This window comes from Fukomys damarensis, unplaced genomic scaffold (genome assembly GCF_012274545.1).
Source record: "Fukomys damarensis isolate Sample0158 unplaced genomic scaffold, DMR_v1.0_HiC HiC_scaffold_30, whole genome shotgun sequence".
NCBI classification, from domain to species: Eukaryota; Metazoa; Chordata; class Mammalia; order Rodentia; family Bathyergidae; genus Fukomys; species Fukomys damarensis.
The window spans coordinates 55,532,684-55,550,431 of record NW_022900942.1 but is presented as its reverse complement, the minus strand read 5'-3'; the positions used below and the strand labels follow the sequence as shown (position 1 = coordinate 55,550,431).

The following is a 17,748-nucleotide window of genomic DNA, read 5'->3' as shown; positions in this document are numbered from 1 at the left end:
AAGGAGGGGAGGGGAGGGGAGGAGACCAAAAGGAAGAACCCCGGAGCCTGCTCCGTCCTTGGTGGCTGCTGGCAGCTGCGGTGGTCCTCCTCGGTTTTGCTCCTCTGCATCCCCCAGTGGACCCCTCCAGCTAGAGCGGCGCTTCCGTGACTTGAGCCCGACTCAGATCCCCCAAGGGGCTTCAGCAAACCCCACGGGGAGTGGCTGGAGCAGAGCACTCCCTAAGCATGCAGCTGGGTCACCTCCCAGCGTTGACGCAGATATACCCCACACCACACTGGGACCCAGCTAGGGCAGGGTGGGCTGGGAGTCTGCGTTTGCAACCAGCCCCTCGCAGAGGAAGGCCATGCTCCCAGGCCTCACTTGCTTCGTGTGATGAGGAGCTCTGAGGCCGGGCTCATGGTGACATGACTGTGCCCGAAAGACTACGACCCTCCCTCAAATACAGCACAGTGCCCTACTGCACTGGGAATTGTGCACTGCACTTTCACCTTCACCTGTAACTCAGCTTCTGTGCTGCAGATGTCACCTGCCAGAGACTGCAGAGAGCGCATGGCTGAGCACACACAGGCCATAATCGGCTCGCTGCTGTGAGTGAGAATGGATTCCAATACAGGACGGGTCACCCTGGGAGCTGGGCTTGTGCGGCCAGAGTGTAAGCAGGGTTAAGGAACGGAGGGGCTGGGTTTGGACCAGGTGCAACCAAGACCAGAGCGCTCTGATGACGGGGGTGTCGTCACTGGTTTGCCCAGGGGTTGGAAGAGTAAAGAGGGCTAGAAGGGCAGGAAGGAGAAGCCTGGGTCGAGTGGGTCAGAAGGGGCCGGGACAGCTGTGTTCACAGCTGCAGGGCCCCTTCTCTGTCCCGTGTTCATCACCACTGGTGGCCTTCTGGCCGGTTTGCTCTGAAATGGTCACACAGTGACCATGTGGCTGACTGCTGTTTCTGTCGTCCCCTGAGTGACACTGATGTTCTGCAGGAAGCAGCGCAGTCAGTGCTGTCCTCTGACCTGGCTTCTGGGGTCCTCCCCTTGGAGGGGCCTCCTGGGAATTTTCCAAGTCCCCTGGGTGTCTACGGTGGCCATGGCTGGGGCTGGCTGCTCATTGTACCGAGGGCCCTGAGCCACCCCCCGTTGAGCCACATGAGGCCCAGACCCTTTCTGGGTTCTGGATCCCCGCCCTGAGCCCGGGGACACCTGGCACCCAGAGGAGCTCAGGTGACCGTGTGGCCTGTGTCTAGACACCGATTCTGGAGTGCAGCCTGGGAAGTGGATTGTTCCTGCCAGCTGCCACGGCAGGGTTTCTTTGGCAGGAGTGTTCAGACCGAGTGACCAGGACAGCCCTGGCCGGCCAACAGAGCAGCTTAAACTGTGAGGAGGAAACCGAGGTTTCCTGACCCTCACCTTCCCTCGCCTGCCTCCACCCTCTGGGGTACCCTGCAAGCCCCCAGCCCCCTCCTCAGTGGCTCCCTGTGCTGCTGCCGCTCCCAGCTCTGCTCCTAGTTTTCAAAGCACTCCAGCGGGTTTTGGTTTTTGTCTGTGTGGTGCCAGGAGAGCCCCACGTCTCTTCTACATCTTGCTCCTGCCCAGCCTCCCTCCTGGTCTGCGGCCAGAGCCCTCGCTTGTTCTTTCTGAGGACCCTGAAGCCTGTGCCCTCACATGGAAGGCGGACTGTCCAGATTGCCGGGGGCGGCGCTGAGGTTGGCTGTGGGGAGGAGGTGCCGGGCACATGGCACAAATGCAAAATGTGCGAAGTCTTCTATTGCTGTACCCAGTGCGGTCACCCTCGCCTCTGCTGGTTCTGAGAGCTGGAAGCGGGTGAAGGGGACGCCGGCCAGGATTAATGAGCCCAGGATATTGCAAGGCACAGAGGTGGGTTGCACTGTTGCCTTGGCAAGAGCATCCTTTTGGATGCCTGAGAAGATTCCTGAACACGAAAGACTGCGAAGGACTCCCTGTGTGCATCCCGTGGGCAGCCTGCCTTGAGACAAATGCTTAATGGGAGAGCGCTGACCTTGGAGTCCACTGACCTGGGCCGGAATCTCGGCCCTGCCAGTTTATTACTGTGTGGCCCCGTGGAAGTTACCTAGGCCCTTAGTGCCTCAGTTTCCTCCTTTGAATAGTGGGGACGACAATCTATCCTTAAGCAGCTGCTGCAAAGACCGTACAGAGCGATGTGGCTTCAGGGCCCGGCACAAAGCACGCTGCTGCTGTTGCAGCTTTCTTTCCTTTTTGCCCTGACTTACGGAGCTCATGGGTCGCTGGCTCTCTCCTCACTCCGGAGTGAGGGTTGCCTCTCCCGTCACACAAGCACTCGTTGCCAACCCATTGTCCCCCAACACACCCAAGCCTTTTGCACCCACTTTTCTGTTTTCAGCGGTCTGGTCCCCATAGATGGTGGAATTCCAAAGCTCTGCAGCCCCGTAGGTGACACAGCTTCTTTCGGATTTGCAAAACTGCTGCTCTGCCGTGGTGCAGTGGCGATTCTGCCCAAGTTCATTCCAGTTATAGCCTTCGCATGCCGTAGACACTTGAATATGTCCGTTTGTCTCCTAACACTTAATCTGCCTCTCACCAAAGTTTCCTGGTGACTCTGTATGTCTTTCTAAAAGCACAGCCGCGAGAGCATTCCAGGAGGGAGCGTGTTATCCATACGGCTTCCACTGTCCAGCTCAGTGTTTCTGTTCTGCTGCAAGCTGTGGGGGCTGCAGGGCCACTTGGGGTGCCCATGGCGCGTGAGCACAGGGCAGGAGGCCAGGAGAGGCCCGTGGAGTCCCCATCTCCACTGGCCACGTAGTCTCCCTACAAAGCACACTCATCTTGTCTCCACCACTGCCGACTTCTCGGAACTGACCTTCGGCCCCTTCAGAGGATCCATTTTTATTACAATCAGCCCTCCAGTCTTCTGCCAACCTCAGATCAAAAATATTTGGAAAATAGTTGCATCTATACTGAACATATAAGCACTGTTTCCCTAGCAGTCGTCTCCTAAACAATATAGGACAACAGCCACTCACACAGCACTAACATTGTGTTAAGTACAATAAATTTAGAAATGATTTAAGAGGATATGTATAGGAAGAGAGGGGCCAGGGATTTGGCTCAGTGGTTCTGCTGCCTGCCTTGAAAATGCAAGGGCCTGAGTTCGATCCCCAGTACCAACAAATAAAATAAAATAAAAATAATAAGAAATAAAAGTGTACAGGAAGAGCTATTTGCAAGTACTATACTATACCGTTGCATAGAAGGTGCTGCAAGGGCAGGGGATTTAGCTTAGTGGTTCCACTGCCTGCCTTGCAAGGGCAAGGTCTCCAGTTCAATCTCTGGTGCCCCCCCAAAAAGGAAAGTAATAGAGGGTGCTGCTACAGCATCTGTAGATTTGTTATCCACAGGGAGGACACCAAGGGCAAGCAGTATTGACAACTTCTAGTCCTAAAATGTCACTTTTATCATGTTGCCCTTCTACTAAAAAAGAAAACCTTCTTCATCGATTCATCTTGTCCTGAGGTCTTTTCTGCCTCTCCTTCCCTCCACCTGCCCTCAAACACCTGAGGGAGAGCTCTGCAGACATGGGGGGGTGGGTGGACAGAGGGGCTGTGGCCTGGCCTGCAGACTGAGGGTGCTCTCCGGGGGAATAGGGGTTCAGGCCCCAGCTATGGGGGACCCCAATGTCTTTGAGGGTGCATTGACTCAAATGTGGCAAAGCTGAAGTCAGGGGAGGCTCCCTGGGAGGAGCGGACAGGGTAAAAAGAGCAGGCGACAGCAGGCGGTAGCATTTGGGAGCGAAGTCTGGAGGACTGTAACTGGGGCAGTGGGCGGTGTCACCCGTAAATCTGGCCAAGGCTTGGGATGCAGGGCTTGGGCCTCTGGGTCAAACCCTAGAAGCTGTGGGAGGTTACTGAACTTGGTTTTCAGCAAGGACAGAACATCATGTGATTTCCTAAGGAAAGATCAGGTTAACGTAAATAGGTTTCACAGTTACTAAACAGAAGCGGGAAAATACAGAAAAGTAAAAATTAGGGAATGAGAATCCTTTGGTCCAGAGAGAAACACTGATAACACCGTTGAAGTCCTAACCACTGCCCATCACAGCTTCCGTGACAGGAGGGCTTACTCTGCCCTGGGCTCTGCGATGCCCCTCCTTCCGTCCCTCAGGGGTGACAGGCTGCGCCCTGGACCCCAGCTGTCTGTGAAATCCAGGCCACGCAGCTGTGCAGTGCTCACCACGTGCAAGCTGGAAGGAGCAACTCTCTCACTGAAATTCTGTTGTCCAAGAATCCGGACTCCACTCTTCCCCTCAGACAGAGTCCTTCCTGTCCCTGTGTGTGTTGCTTGGTTCCTACTGAAGTCAAGAGTCCTGAAGTTCCCCGGGAAGGGCAGACTATAAAAAAGAGGGAGTTGCTGGGCATTGTGGTTCTCACCTGTAATCCCAGTGGGAGGCTGAGGCAGGCGGGTCACAAGCTGTTCCAGCCCAGCCTGAGTAACTTACCAAGATCCTGTCTCAAAATTTAAAAATAAAAATAAAAAAGGTTTGGGGAGGTAGCTTAGGGCAAAGGCCCTGACTTCAATCCCCAGAACAGCGGGACACAGTCAGAGAGGACAGGGCCATGAGTTGGATGGTACCGGTGGACCTGGATCCTAGGAAGTTGCCTCGCAGAAGTAGGGAGGTGGGGTGGGAACAGGAAGAATGGAATGATTGCCCCAAATCTCTGCTTCTCCACCTGCCTTTTAAAATTGTTCTTCCTGCTCACCTCTGGGTCCCCCGATGTCCCCGCCCTCTGTGCTGTGTGCATCTCTAAGGCCTCCTCGTGTTCCCGCTCCTCCAGCAAAGCCTTCTGCTTTGGAGACTTTGTTGGTGGCAGTCACCTACCCACTGTCATTTGCCTGTCACCTTCACCGCCAGCCTCAGTACCAGGGGCTTTGTCCTCTCATAGCCCTGTGCTGCCTGCTCACACAGTGCTAATTAACTAGTGGCTTGTAACCCTCAGCACATATCATGGTTTACTTGTATAGTTTGGGCTTTTAAAAATATACTTTCTCTGTGCATAGAAGCTCCTCTGCCCTTTTTAGCTTAGTCACAGCTTTGTAAATTCTTCCCACGATACACTCCTCGCTGTTGGGCTGGCATTTTGCAGCTCAGGCAGCGCGAGAGCTGTGCCTTATTTTCTATTCACTTTCCCTTTTGCATGTCCCCACTGGTCCCTGTTGCCATGGTCTGCCAAGCTTCCCCAGTTATGAGAACCCCCAGCCCAGAAACCCCATTTGCACTCTTGGCCATGTTGCCAAACCATTGGTCTTTACAGATGTTCATCCATCTGGGGGGATGACAGAGGGTCTATTGTGCTCCTGCTGCTTCTTTGGGCTCAAGATGTGGTGGCTTTCAACCACCCGTCTTGGGAACTAAGGTGCAGATGTCGTCAGATCTCGATGCAACTTCATTCCTGAGGTCCAGGAACAATCCTGACCCATAAACATGTGCATGAATATCAGTAAGACAGAGCTGTACTGAGAATGGGATAGATGATAGTAACTGCCATTTTCTACGTACTTACTACACAGCCTGCACTATACGAAGGCCCTCATAGATGTTGGTTCATTAATCTTCCCTTCCTTGCTTGCCTCTCTTCCGTGCCCTGTGGAATCCCAGGCTTGCTCTGAAATCACAGCAATGCTTGATGGGCTCCTTGGGCTTCCCCAGCATGGGGGTGAGAGCCAGGATCTCTCTGTTTGGGGAGGCAATGCCATTTGTCTTCCCTCCGGACACCCAGGGCCTCTGGGGGCGTATGCCGCAACAATATTCCTCTATATAAGTTATGGTTGATGGGGTTCTAATTAGTTAAAAAGAGAAGACGGAGTTTAAGAGGAAAAGTTTCCTCAAAAAGAATAAACCATTTTCTCAATTTTGGTTTTTACACTTCACATCTGTTTAGGGCTCATTACCATTTGGGTCAGAAAGTGGTAGAAAACCAACAATATTGTTGTTGAAAAAATAGAGCCATAATGACTGCCTATTTTTCTAGAGTGCTTGAGGAAGATTTCAATTAAGTAAATAAATAAGGGAACCTCCCTGAGAAATGTGCCTGGATTCGGTGACAAGCAGAGATCAGACTGGTTGTTTCTGGTTGGCTGAGTGGGGGGGCGACACTGGGGAGCTGCAGAGGTCCCGACCTGGAAGGACGTTAGAAATAAAGCCTTTCAGGACGTGGTCCTTCCTGTGTTGGGTAGCACTGTCCCACTTTGAAAAGGCAGAAGCAGTGCACACTCTGGAAGGCAATGACTTGAGAAGGACCACCTGTGGGAGGGGAGGCAGAGGGAGGGGACAGCTGGGCTGGGGAAAGGGAAGCAAGTGGCGGAGAAGAGCACTTCCGTTTCCTGCTGGAGCATCCACGCTTGGTTGGCTCAGGCTGCTGCTGCAGGACACCTTCAGACTGGGTGGCTTAAGCAGCGGAAATGTGTTTCTCATGCTGCTAGAGGCTGGGAAGCTGGAGATCAGGGCTCTGGCGAAGTCGGCATTTGGCGAGGGCCCTTCCTGGCGGCAGGCAGCTGTCTCCTTGCTGTGTTCTGACATGGCCTTTTGCGCACAGCAGACAGAGTGAACTCTCCGTGTCCTCTTATAAGGTCACCAATCTACTCTATGTCCTACTCTATGATCTCATTTACTCTTTTTTTTTTGGTACTGGGGATCGAACTCGGGTTCTTGTGCTTGCTAGGCAGGTGGTGGAACCACTGAGCTAAATCCCCAGGCCTGATCTCATTCACTCTTGAAGGTGCCCTTGAAGGCCTTATCTCTGAATCTAGCTGCATTGGGATTTGTGGCTTCAGGGTATGAATCGGAGGGGGCTACAGATAGAGGGATTCTGCTGCAAATGGTGGAAGGCTAAGGGCAGAGGCCAATGGAAAGAGGACAGATGGAGCAATAAGGAGGGACAGTCAGGAAGCAGAAAGGACTAGGCGGCCTATGGAGGGAAATTTTGATGTTGAGAGGGGAAAGAGTGGACATTTCTCAATCCATCAGGAGCAAGGCTCCTGGGAGGCTGAGACAGGAGGATCACACATTCAAGACCAGCCTTAGTGAGCTTTAGTGAGATCCTGTTTCAAAACAAAAAGGCTGGAGATGTATGTAGCTCAATGCAAAAGTCCTCGGGTCCAATCCTCAGTACTAGAAAAGAAACCAGGGGCAAATTTATCTAAGGGGGAGTAGGTTTGGAATTTAAGAACAGTAAAAACATCCAGAGCAGCTTCCATGAAGAACAAGATAAGAAGTTATGTCGGGGCTGGGGAGCAGTAGGAAGGCCCAGCTGAGACAGGCCACTAAGACTGCCGTCCGGACTTTGGCTTAAAGCTGCCTCTTCATAAAGATCTCATCTGACCATGTGCCTTAAGTTTTTGCACAGCCCTCCATCCTATCTGATTACATTTTCTTTCTACCACCCCAAGAATATAAAATTGTAGGTCTTTTTGCCTTGTTCATTACTTGATTTTTAAGGCTTAGGGTAGTGCCTGGCACAGCAAAACCTGCAAATACTGGTTAAATGGACAAATGACTTCCTCATGGCACCGATCCGAAGAACTATATGACAATCTGCCACTGTCACTCAGGTCCCAGAAACAAAAGACAGGTGAGTAGAAGCGTATCTGGGACTGAGAGTTACCAAGCCAGGAAGGACAAAGAGGTCAAGGAGAGGGGGAAGGAAGGGAGCTGGTGAGAACTGAGGCAGAACCAGGAGGGAGAGCGGGCAGGGATTTCTTCCTTGGCTTAGGGAGGAGGCAGAGAAGGCCCTAAGGTCAAAAGCAGGTCTGGTGGCAATGCGTGGGGCAATAAGATACTCTGGAGCAGGAGACTGCTGTGTGGGGGGTGCCCAGGGGCAGAAATGCCCCACCGTGTCCAGGCAATGGGTGGCCACCATGCAGGAGAGGTGATGTTCAGCTCTTGGAGTCACTGTGACGCAGACAGACTTATCTGCCCATGTGGCCCAGGACTACTGATTCACTGATACCAGCAGAATAAAGGGCTGTGTGGTCAGCATATTTACAAAATGCTGATTCCCCATATTATACTACTCCTACTGGGCCGGGGATTTAGCTCAGCGGTTCGGTGGCCTGCCTTGCAAACCCAAGGACCCGAGTTCAATCCCCGCTACCCCCACCACAAGAAAGAAAGAAAGAAAGAAAGAAAGAAAGAAAGAAAGTAGGGGCCAGGGATTTAATTTAGCTCAGTGGCGCCTTGCCTGCCTTGCAAGCACAAGGTCCTGAATTCGATCCCTGGTACAGAAAAAATATATATAAATAAATAAAATACAGTAAAAAATTATTTGCGGAGCTTTTTACATCAATACACTTAGAAGCAATTCACACAGTTTCAAAATAAAAGGTTACTGTGTTAACACAGAAACTTACCAGAAGGTAGAATGTTTAGGAGTTAAAATTTTAACTTTTTTACTCCTTAGCAGAATAATATGGAAATGTTCTTACCAGACATTTATAGTTTGCAGAAGAGCTGTCAAAAATAACTCAGCTATATGAACATTTCAACTGTACAATGAAAAAAAAAATCCAAAAACGAATCTGGGTACATGTTTTCAAATGTAAGAGCTGAATCTAAGCCTAAGTCTAAAATGCATTTTAACTCAAAATTTTCTTTAAGAAGGGAGAAGAGACAAAGACACTTGAACAATTATGCAGAGCTAAGTGATCAAGCCTTTTAAATGAGTTGAGCTTTAGCTAGAAATAGTCTTGGTTTGGAATGCGTTTAGACAGATTAGAAGTGAAAGAATAGCATGGTGGGATGATTTGCATAAACACAAAGGTTTAACTGGGAGAAAAATACTGAGAGATGCCCCTGATTGCTTAAGGTGGAAGTCTGCACGCCTCCATTCTGTGTCACCTACCCAGCCCAGCTCAGCTCCCAGAAGCAGGCAGGGTTGGCAGGACCCCGGTGACTCCGCTGGTCACGAGCTCCTGTGGCTGTGGAGACTAAGTGGGGACAGCTGGACTGGGCACTGGTTCCTGGAAATCCACTTTTCTCTAGAAAACCACCTGCGTTTCTTATGCAGCTAGTGTGACTTGTGCCACCTTTGGACAGCTCACTTTTCACCCAGTTTGCAACTTTGAAAATACCATATTTCAGCCACTGAAAAGTCGTCTTTCTGAAATTTCGGCCCTCATTTAGGAGCTTGTCGATTCTACCAAATCTCACGTGGGCCACAGACAGTAGGTGGCAAGATACTGGGTGCCAGGTCCCAGACCTTCCCACCCTCCTGAGATGGGCATTTGTGACCCCGGAGGAGCTGCATTAGCTCGCCCTGCAGATGACTTTCAATCTTTCCCCATGGTGAGTTCCAGGATCTCACGGGGAAAAGTGCTGACCCTCACCTGTGAGAGGAAAGTGACCGCCATGTAGGGAGCCGTCTAGGTCTTTCTGAAATGGTGAGTGACCACTGTCAGGTGAGAGAGACATTAAGCAAGGAAAGTGGAAGCAGTCCGAATCTTTGCAGGCCATTTGCCTCTCTGAAAACGACTGCAACTGTCTAAGGGTCGCTGATGCAAATTTTATTTTATTTAAAAAAATTTTTTTTTTTTGAGACAGGATCTCACTATGTAGTTGAGACTGACCTGGAACTCACTATGTAGCCTAGGCTGATCTCGAACTCACAGCGATCCTCCTGCCTCAGCCTCCCGAGTGCTGGGGTTACAGGAGTGCGCCACCACGCCCCGCCCCTGATACAATTTTTAATGAGTAAGACCTTAAAGAATTCGCAGACTTTATCACAGACTTGGAATGTGAGCCCCATATTTTCTCATTGTTGATCTCTCTTCTCTCTTGCAACTAACAGGGGACCCACCATTTAGCAAATAACGTGAAATGTGTCAAAAATGTGATGAATGTTTTAATTCTTAAAAATGTGTTACAGTAAAAGACACACTGCCATTAATCCTCCCCCCAAATGCTTCCCCTGGCACCAAATGCACTTACCCCACTGAGGTTGTCACTTTCTGAAGAAGTTCCGGAAGTTGCTGTGGTTTGGATCTGGGGTGCCCCCTAAAAGCTTCATATGTTTAGAAGGTGACTGAATTGTGGGGCACCTTTGTCACCTGCGGATCAGCCCACTAACAAGTTCATCGCTGAATGTGCTGTTAGTGGTGGGGCCTGACTGACGAGGGAGGGTCCCTGGGTGAGATTTGAAGGCTGCGTCCCCCTGCCCAGCTCCCCCCCGCACTTCTGGGCCTCCTCGGTTTGAACAACTTTCCTCCACCCAGACAGTTCCACCACGCTGTTTCTGAGCTGAGACAGCAAACCAGGGACTGGACTGAAACTTCTAAAGCCGTGAGCCAGAACGAACTCCTCCTTCTATAAAGTTGTGGATGTTGAGTATTTTGTCCCAGCAATGACAAAGTGACGGAGACAGCTGCTCTCTTTTCAGGTGTCTTTAGTTGTGCTGTGGAGGCCGCCTTGATGCCCTGAATCAGGCATTCACAGCAGTTACCTTTCGTGGTCATGTCGACTTCAGAGAAGAGCCCCAGGTAGAACAGTGCCAGATTTGGTGGGCAAGGCGGATGAGGACACACTGTGATGTTTTCACGAGCCTACGTTTCTGTCAGATGGCTCTCAGCAGCAGAATCCACTGTAGCTTTGGTCATACCTTGTAAAAGTCCCCACAGAAAGGACTTCCACATTTCCCTCAGAGACTGGCAAGAATGCTGGCCTGTGTGTGTTCAAAGCGAGCGAAAGTGTTTTGGGATAATATATTTTTGAAAAATGTAAATATCGACCATATGTTTCCATCATATTGAAATATTACAATCCTGCTATTTGGTTGTTTTCCTGTGTCCTGGTATAAATTTGAGCAAAAGTATATATACTTCTTTTGCATGGCTTTATTTCTGTCTTTCTTGTAGAGTAAGTATTTTTCCTCATTTCATAAGGCGGCTAAAAGGATCAGAAGAGACAATGTATAGATGAGGATTCAATGAACTAATATAGTTCAAAGACTCTGAAAATCAGCCTGGCCCAAAGAATCACTGGACGGGTGCTACATGTTAAAGTCCTACAACAACTTCTGACCTCTTCCTTACTCTCTTTGTACAGACCATGAAACCAACGTTGAGGGACACACAGTTAACAGTGGGCTCACACTTCCAAGCAACTAGAAGGCTGTTTTTAGTGCCCCCACAGAAGAGCAGTAGAACACACAAGACTGTCCCATTTCATGGTGGCACAAGACTGCTTAAAACAGAGTTTTAATTGTATTCCTCTTTGACTTGTATTCCTTTCAGTCTGCATCAAGTCCTCTCAACCAAGCCATGTGACAGTCTGGTTGAAGCTGGGTGGATGTTGATGGCTCTTTCTTCTGTTGATATGATTACAGCACAGGACAGTAGACTTCGTTTTTATTGTTCCTATCTCTAGGAAACCAGTAAGTGGATTCTAGCAAGACCACAGTTCCTGATATCTCCTCCTGGCCCACAGCCAGGGGGAAATGGCTCTCTTCGAGGTGCTAACCCTCCCAGGTACCTCTGTTGAGCCTCGGTTGTTCAGCTGAAGAAGCCAAGGCAAGTATTAAATACTTGCTTGGCCTGCCTTTCTGTCCAGGATGGGACAATGCCAGAAACTGAGGAAAAGACCCGAGGCTTGGAAAGACCAAGAGTTTACTTGTGAGTGTGTGTGTGTGTGTGTGTCACTGCCATCTGCTGGCTGGAATGGGTATCAGAGCAGCTACTCGGAAGCGGCTGTGTGTACCGGAAGAGGCTCAGTGATTCCACTGTGGGACAGAGCCTGGGGTGTATTCACATAATTTCATAGCTCAGTCCTAAGTGTCTGCCGACTCAGAATTCCCAGAACAACCATGTCCAGGAAGATCTTCCCTCGAGATATCAAAAGGTAAAGCTGAAGACCATCTGAAACAACCTCCCATTTAGCATCCGCAGATCAAATGTGGTCTGCCCCCAATTGATGGATCTAATTAATTGTCTAGAAAAAGCCTGCAACCATCGGCTGGATCATCTGGTATAACTTGGACCCTCTTGTGAATGGCACAAAGTACTTACAGGGAAGTGAAATTACCACCTGGCTTTACTCTTGTGTTCTGTAAAACTCTGTGCTCATGAGTCGAACAATTATTTATTGGGAACTTGCACTGTGTACCAGGCACTGCGTGGATATTCTCTATGTATGTGCTAGGCACACTCACCCTATGATATCTCACTGAATCCTCAGAACACAACCAGGGCTGTCATTGCCCGCTTATAATTAGCTCATGTTATTTTCTCACTTACAGTTCAGAAAACTGTTTATTTTACACTTCTTGAAAACAGAGGCTTAGAAATATTCACTAATGTTGGCAAACTGGAACTAGATGGAGGGAGAGCAGAGGATGAGATGGTGGAGTGGACTAGTTGGGGAGAAAACTGAACACTGTGGACCAATGCAGCCTTTTTATTTTCATCCAGAGACTCTTGGGCTTTTGTTCTGCACGCATTCTATGTTCAACTGGCTACAAACTTGCAGCCAAGGGAAAGTACTATGAAAATGGTAAGTGGTGCTAGCAGGGCATGCTTGGGAAAGATTGATCAGGAAGATGATCCCTTCCTCTAGCCGGTATTTGAAATCTATCTAGTTAACATTCTCTTCAGCTCGCAAGTCTTCTTCTTAACAGAAGCCTTGGTGTGGGCAGCAAAGGCTGAACTGTCGGTTTCCACTGCATAGAAAACGAATCCTAATCTTGGTTGGCAGAACAGTATTTGTGAGTGATAAGTCTGCTCAGCAAGAGCTTAAAGACAGCTCCGATGGGCCGATCCCAACAATCTCCAACCATTCTTAATTTCTCTTTTCTCTCTTGGTCTAAGAGTAGGGTGCTGGTGTTGGTAGAGTGGTCCTTAGGATGCAGAGAGGGAAGGGAAGATGAGGAGGGGAGAGAGTGACAGAAACTGGTGGCAGAGAAGAAAAGTACTCTGCCGAGGACCTACGAGTTATGGACTGGGCAGAGAGAGCTCCAAGTGTACTTGACACAGTAGAACAGCCATTAGTGGGGTCCGGTGGTTGCCTGCTGGGCCAGAATCCCTGCTCTGCCAGGAGCCCAGTCTTGGACCTTGCACAAATCCCATAACCTTTCCAATCCTCAGCTCTTTCTCCTGTCAGATGGGCAAACGATAATATTTGCTCTCAGTGTTCTCTGGAGAGGAGGGGGATTTGGTGAGATATTGGGGACTGGCCACAGTCACTTGCTCCTCTAAATCTTACTCTGTGTGTAACCAGTGCTGAGAGGCTCAGAGCAGGTGCGTGCAACGGGAGGGATGTGGATGGAGGGGACTGAGCAGTCAAGCAGCACCAACCAGGACTGGAGTGGTGCCTCCCAAGATCCTGCCCTGTGGGATGCCAGATACCACCTATGTGCCATGGGTCCAACAAACGTACTCTTATGCAGAGCTAAGTGATCAAGCCTTCTTCCTCTCAACAAAACACACAGGGCAGGTTGGAGAGATATTATTGTTCATAGAATAATGGATCCCCTGGGTGACTTGGCTAGAATGAGGGGCATTTTTCCAACCAGTGCTTGTCACCTAGGCTACCCACATGAGAACCACCAAGAAAAGACTCTTATGGAATGACATTCGTGCATCAAACCACCACTCAGAGTGGTATTCGGATTGTTTCTTGGAAATAACTGGAGCCTGAATTTCCTGGAAGGAGCTCCAACCTGGTATTCCCTGGAAGGAATACAACCAGACAGGAAAGAGCTATTATAAAACCTTCACGGAGGATTTCTTTTACTGGAATTTTCTCCCTAATAAATTTTGATGTTGAAAGAAAAAATGCCCAGCTTTAGACTATTTTTAATCAATCAACTCCTCATCAGCTAATGTTATTTTGGTGGCGAGTAACACACTGGGGAAAATTATTTCCTGATTGTTATGTGCAGTGGTGAAGCCAGGCGTAAGAAAACAAGTTTTGGAGAAATAAGAAGAAATGCAAAGAATGGAGAAGGTATTAGAAATACAAAAAACAGTGTTCATCTAAGAAAAGTATGACAGCCTTGCTTTGAGACTGGGCTTGCCAAGGATCAGCAGAGAAAGTTAGAGACACCTGATGGGCATTAGGCTCTAAGATCTAACTGGGAGACTGATGGTATAAGAACTTTTAAATCCTTAAGAGATTTTTTTTTTCAGTGAGCAATTTGAAATAATTATGTCAGTTAGTTGATGGAAATGAGCTTTTAAAAAGCATACTTGAACAGTACATTTTTATAGTAATTTAACACTTTTATAATATTTTAACATAATTAATTTGTGTTATATGGTAGGCACTTGATTTTGTTCAGTAGGTTAAAATAGGGCTATTTCAGTGGGGAATCTGAACTTAGCTAGAGCAGATGAATGAAACCTCAGTGCAGCTCATGGAAGAGAAGGATCTGGATTGAAGGGTGAGAAGGCCAGGCAGAGGAGTACCTGATGCATTCATGAGTACGGATGGACCAAATGGAGCAATTTCAGAACAGCCAGATGCTTTGGTTTCCTCCGTGAATTCAGAGAAACTGCATGTGAACGAGGCTTATCATTGCTACTCATTATGGCTACTAGAAATGAAGGCATCCACTCGATACTCCTCTCTTCTCAGCAAATCCTTTCCTAGGTTGTACAAATCTTACCTTCTAAATAGCTCTCAACCGCTTCTGTCTCTGAGTCTCCTGTCATTAACCTAACCCGGGGTTGTATCTTCTCTTGCTTGGTTGATGCTAAGATCCTTCCCAGGGCTACACTTTAGCCACCCTGGGTTCCTGTAATCCTATCCCTTTGTGCCTCCAGATTTGTCCTTTCAATGTACAAATCTCTCTGTCACTGCCCTCTCCAGATCCTCCCCTCCGTGTTATTCTACTTACCCTTGGCCCTTCCTTCTGCCTCTCTCAACTCCAGTGTCAGCCTTTGCTCTGACTCCCCCAGCTTGGCAAATGCTGTTCCCTCACCTCTTTGCCTAGAACTGTCTCTGTTCTCTTCATCTATTGCCCTGCACCTCTGCAACTTAGATCTCAGGGGTAGCACTTTCTCTGGAACCTGAGCCCACTCTTGGCCATTTTGCTGCTGTTTTGTTCATGCTGAGTCCTACATTCCTTATCCTTCAAAGCACTAATCTTTGTCTGCTGTTCATTTATTCAATTCATATCTGTCTCTCTAATCATAAACCCAGGGACATAGGAGCTCTGAATGCTTTTTCTCAGCATCATGTCACAGCAACTAACACAATGTTTCCTATACAGCAGGGACAGATAAATATTTGTCGAATGAATGGAAGAGCTTCATAAGAGGTAAGCTGTTCTAGTTTTTTGCAGTTATCTCAAACAAAACTCATCCACATGCAAAACATTAATTACATCTAGTACATTTTTTTTCATGAATGAGAAGCCAGGAAAAACGAGTTGTTTCTCACTTTTGCATGAGTAAGGTATGAAAATGAGCATACATTCTTGCATCCAAAACTCTCACTTTTATTCCCAAGAGGTTTCATCCTAGAGATGGAAAAAAATAAACGCTCCATTTGCTTGGGAAATTCTAAATTGCAGTACAAAACAAGGCTCAGAAATGCAGCCAGTAAAGAATTAAAGCCTCAGTGGACAAATGGTTCACAAACATCTTTTGAGTGACTCAAAAGCAATGCAAATGGAAAAAAGAGATCTTAGTTGAAAACATCATTTTTCAGAATTACAAAACAATCACTCTGCTTTTAGAACACCAAGACATAAAGCACTTGTGTGAGCAACTGTTATTGCTAAACACAGAGCCAAATGGAAGTTTAATTTCAGAAAGTTCTCCGATTAATACATCTCTCCCTAATTACTCTCACATTTAAAATAAATTTCTTTGATGAATAACTTGCTGCCAGAAAGTCCATAATGCATCATTCACTGCATATTGAATTAATGTTTTCATTATCTAGTAGAAGTCTAATTGCGGTTACTTTCCCAGGAGTTGGGCAGGGTATAAATCTGTACAATAATTATTGAGTACTCACCCCCAAATAAATATCTCACATTGGATTAAGTTGAGTGGTCAGTAAGTCACAATTACTTAAATAAGAATGAACCCAGCCCTTGTTGAGCAGCCCTACTATGCAAGCCCTGGTAAAGAATCACAAACAGGAAAATCCTAGAGCTGGAAGAGAGACCTCTAGTGTGTGTTAGAGAGCTTTGTATTGTGCTCCGGGCATAATTAATACAGCAGAATCACCGCAGTCACGGTGCATAGTGGGGATGGGAAAGCTTCACCACGAGCGTTCATGTTCCAGTTACTTAAACATTTCTTCCCAGCAAACGGACGGCATTTTTGCCTAGTTAGGTACTATCTTCCTGTAAGCAGAAGTCTGACTCAATGAACTTCTCTTGCGAGGCAAAGTTCTAAAGTTCCTTGGTCACCTTTGCAACCAGATTAGCAAACAGTTAACTTACAGCCCAATCTGACAATCGCTAACCACTCTTTCCATGTAGGCAGCAGCGGGATTCCAGGGCGAATGCTCTCGCAGTCAGTGTGCAGCCTCCTAAACACCAGCCCCTCCTCCTAAGCCAAATGCCACCCAAATATAAACACGAGGAGGAAATCAGCGTCTTGCCCATTATTCGGGAGACAAATGGACCCACTCCTACTTTAAATTCACCAAGTAGCCTAGCTATTAGTTTCCACCGCTTCCTAGATAATGCAGGTGAATTCCTTGATGTAGAATCAGATTTAATGAATCATTCTATGGCATCAGCCTCAGCCTTTAAGAATCTTTTATTTTCTCCTTTTCCACATTAAAAACACATTTGAGATAGACTCAGAAAATGTTTCTCTAAAACGCACACACATGCACACAAAACAGGAGGTCTCTTAAGGAGTCTACTGCTGAGAAGGTAAAAGCATTTTGCTCATTTTTAATTTGCTAAAACAATCCAAGCATGCTTGGTACCCAGAGGGTATTCTCAAATAAACTTGTATCTGTAGCTGCCAGCTTAGTTGATTGAAAACAGAAGGCAAACGTTTCTTAAAGAATGAGTATGTTAAACTGTTATGTCTCTTCTAGTACTGAGTGTACACACACACACACACACACACACACACACACACGCACGCACGCACACAAAGGTTTGCTCGAAAGCAGATAGGTCTATGCTCTAAAAGGCAGTGCAGCATTTGTACCAAATTATTTCTGCCTGCTGCGGGGCACCTCTTAGCGAGAAAGCCAGGGCCCCGAGCACACTGGACAGTTCCTGCGTGCCGTTCTCCACGTACAAAGACAGCGGATGGCTCAGTGCAACTTTGCTAACTTAGTTGGCTCCCGCCCAGGCGGCCCCCGAAGCACAGTCACGGTGAAAACGTTTTTATGCCGGAAAATCATTTCCACGACAGTGTAAGTGTTCGAAAGCACAAAGGCAGACACTGGCGACCCGCGGTAGCTGGGAGTTGCATACGCGGGGCGGCCGGGCCGAGCTCGTGTCCAGGTAAGGGGTCCCCGCACGCGGGTCTGGTTTCCTCTTTCTGGGTGTTTTGGGGGCTCCAGCTCACTTTGAACGCGAATGACCACGACGCCCCCCCCCAGCACCCCGTTCTTCCCCCAGGAGGCGCGGATTCTTTCTTTTCCAGCCAGGTCCCTCTTGGGGGCAGGAGAGGAAGCACAGTGCACATTTCCATCGAGAGGGGCGGCGGGACTGGGGTGGGGAGAGGAGGTCAGGAAGGAGCCGAGCCGCATCCCCCCCCCCCGCCCACCTCTGCGCCCGGAGCCCCGCTTCCG

General features: G+C 48.4%; 1 protein-coding gene across 1 annotated transcript in view; it reads right to left on the bottom strand.

The window, feature by feature from the left end:
- Kctd1 (potassium channel tetramerization domain containing 1) overlaps positions 1–17,748 on the bottom strand; it is a 190,507-nt gene that overhangs the window by 171,738 nt on the left and 1,021 nt on the right. The window lies entirely within an intron of this gene.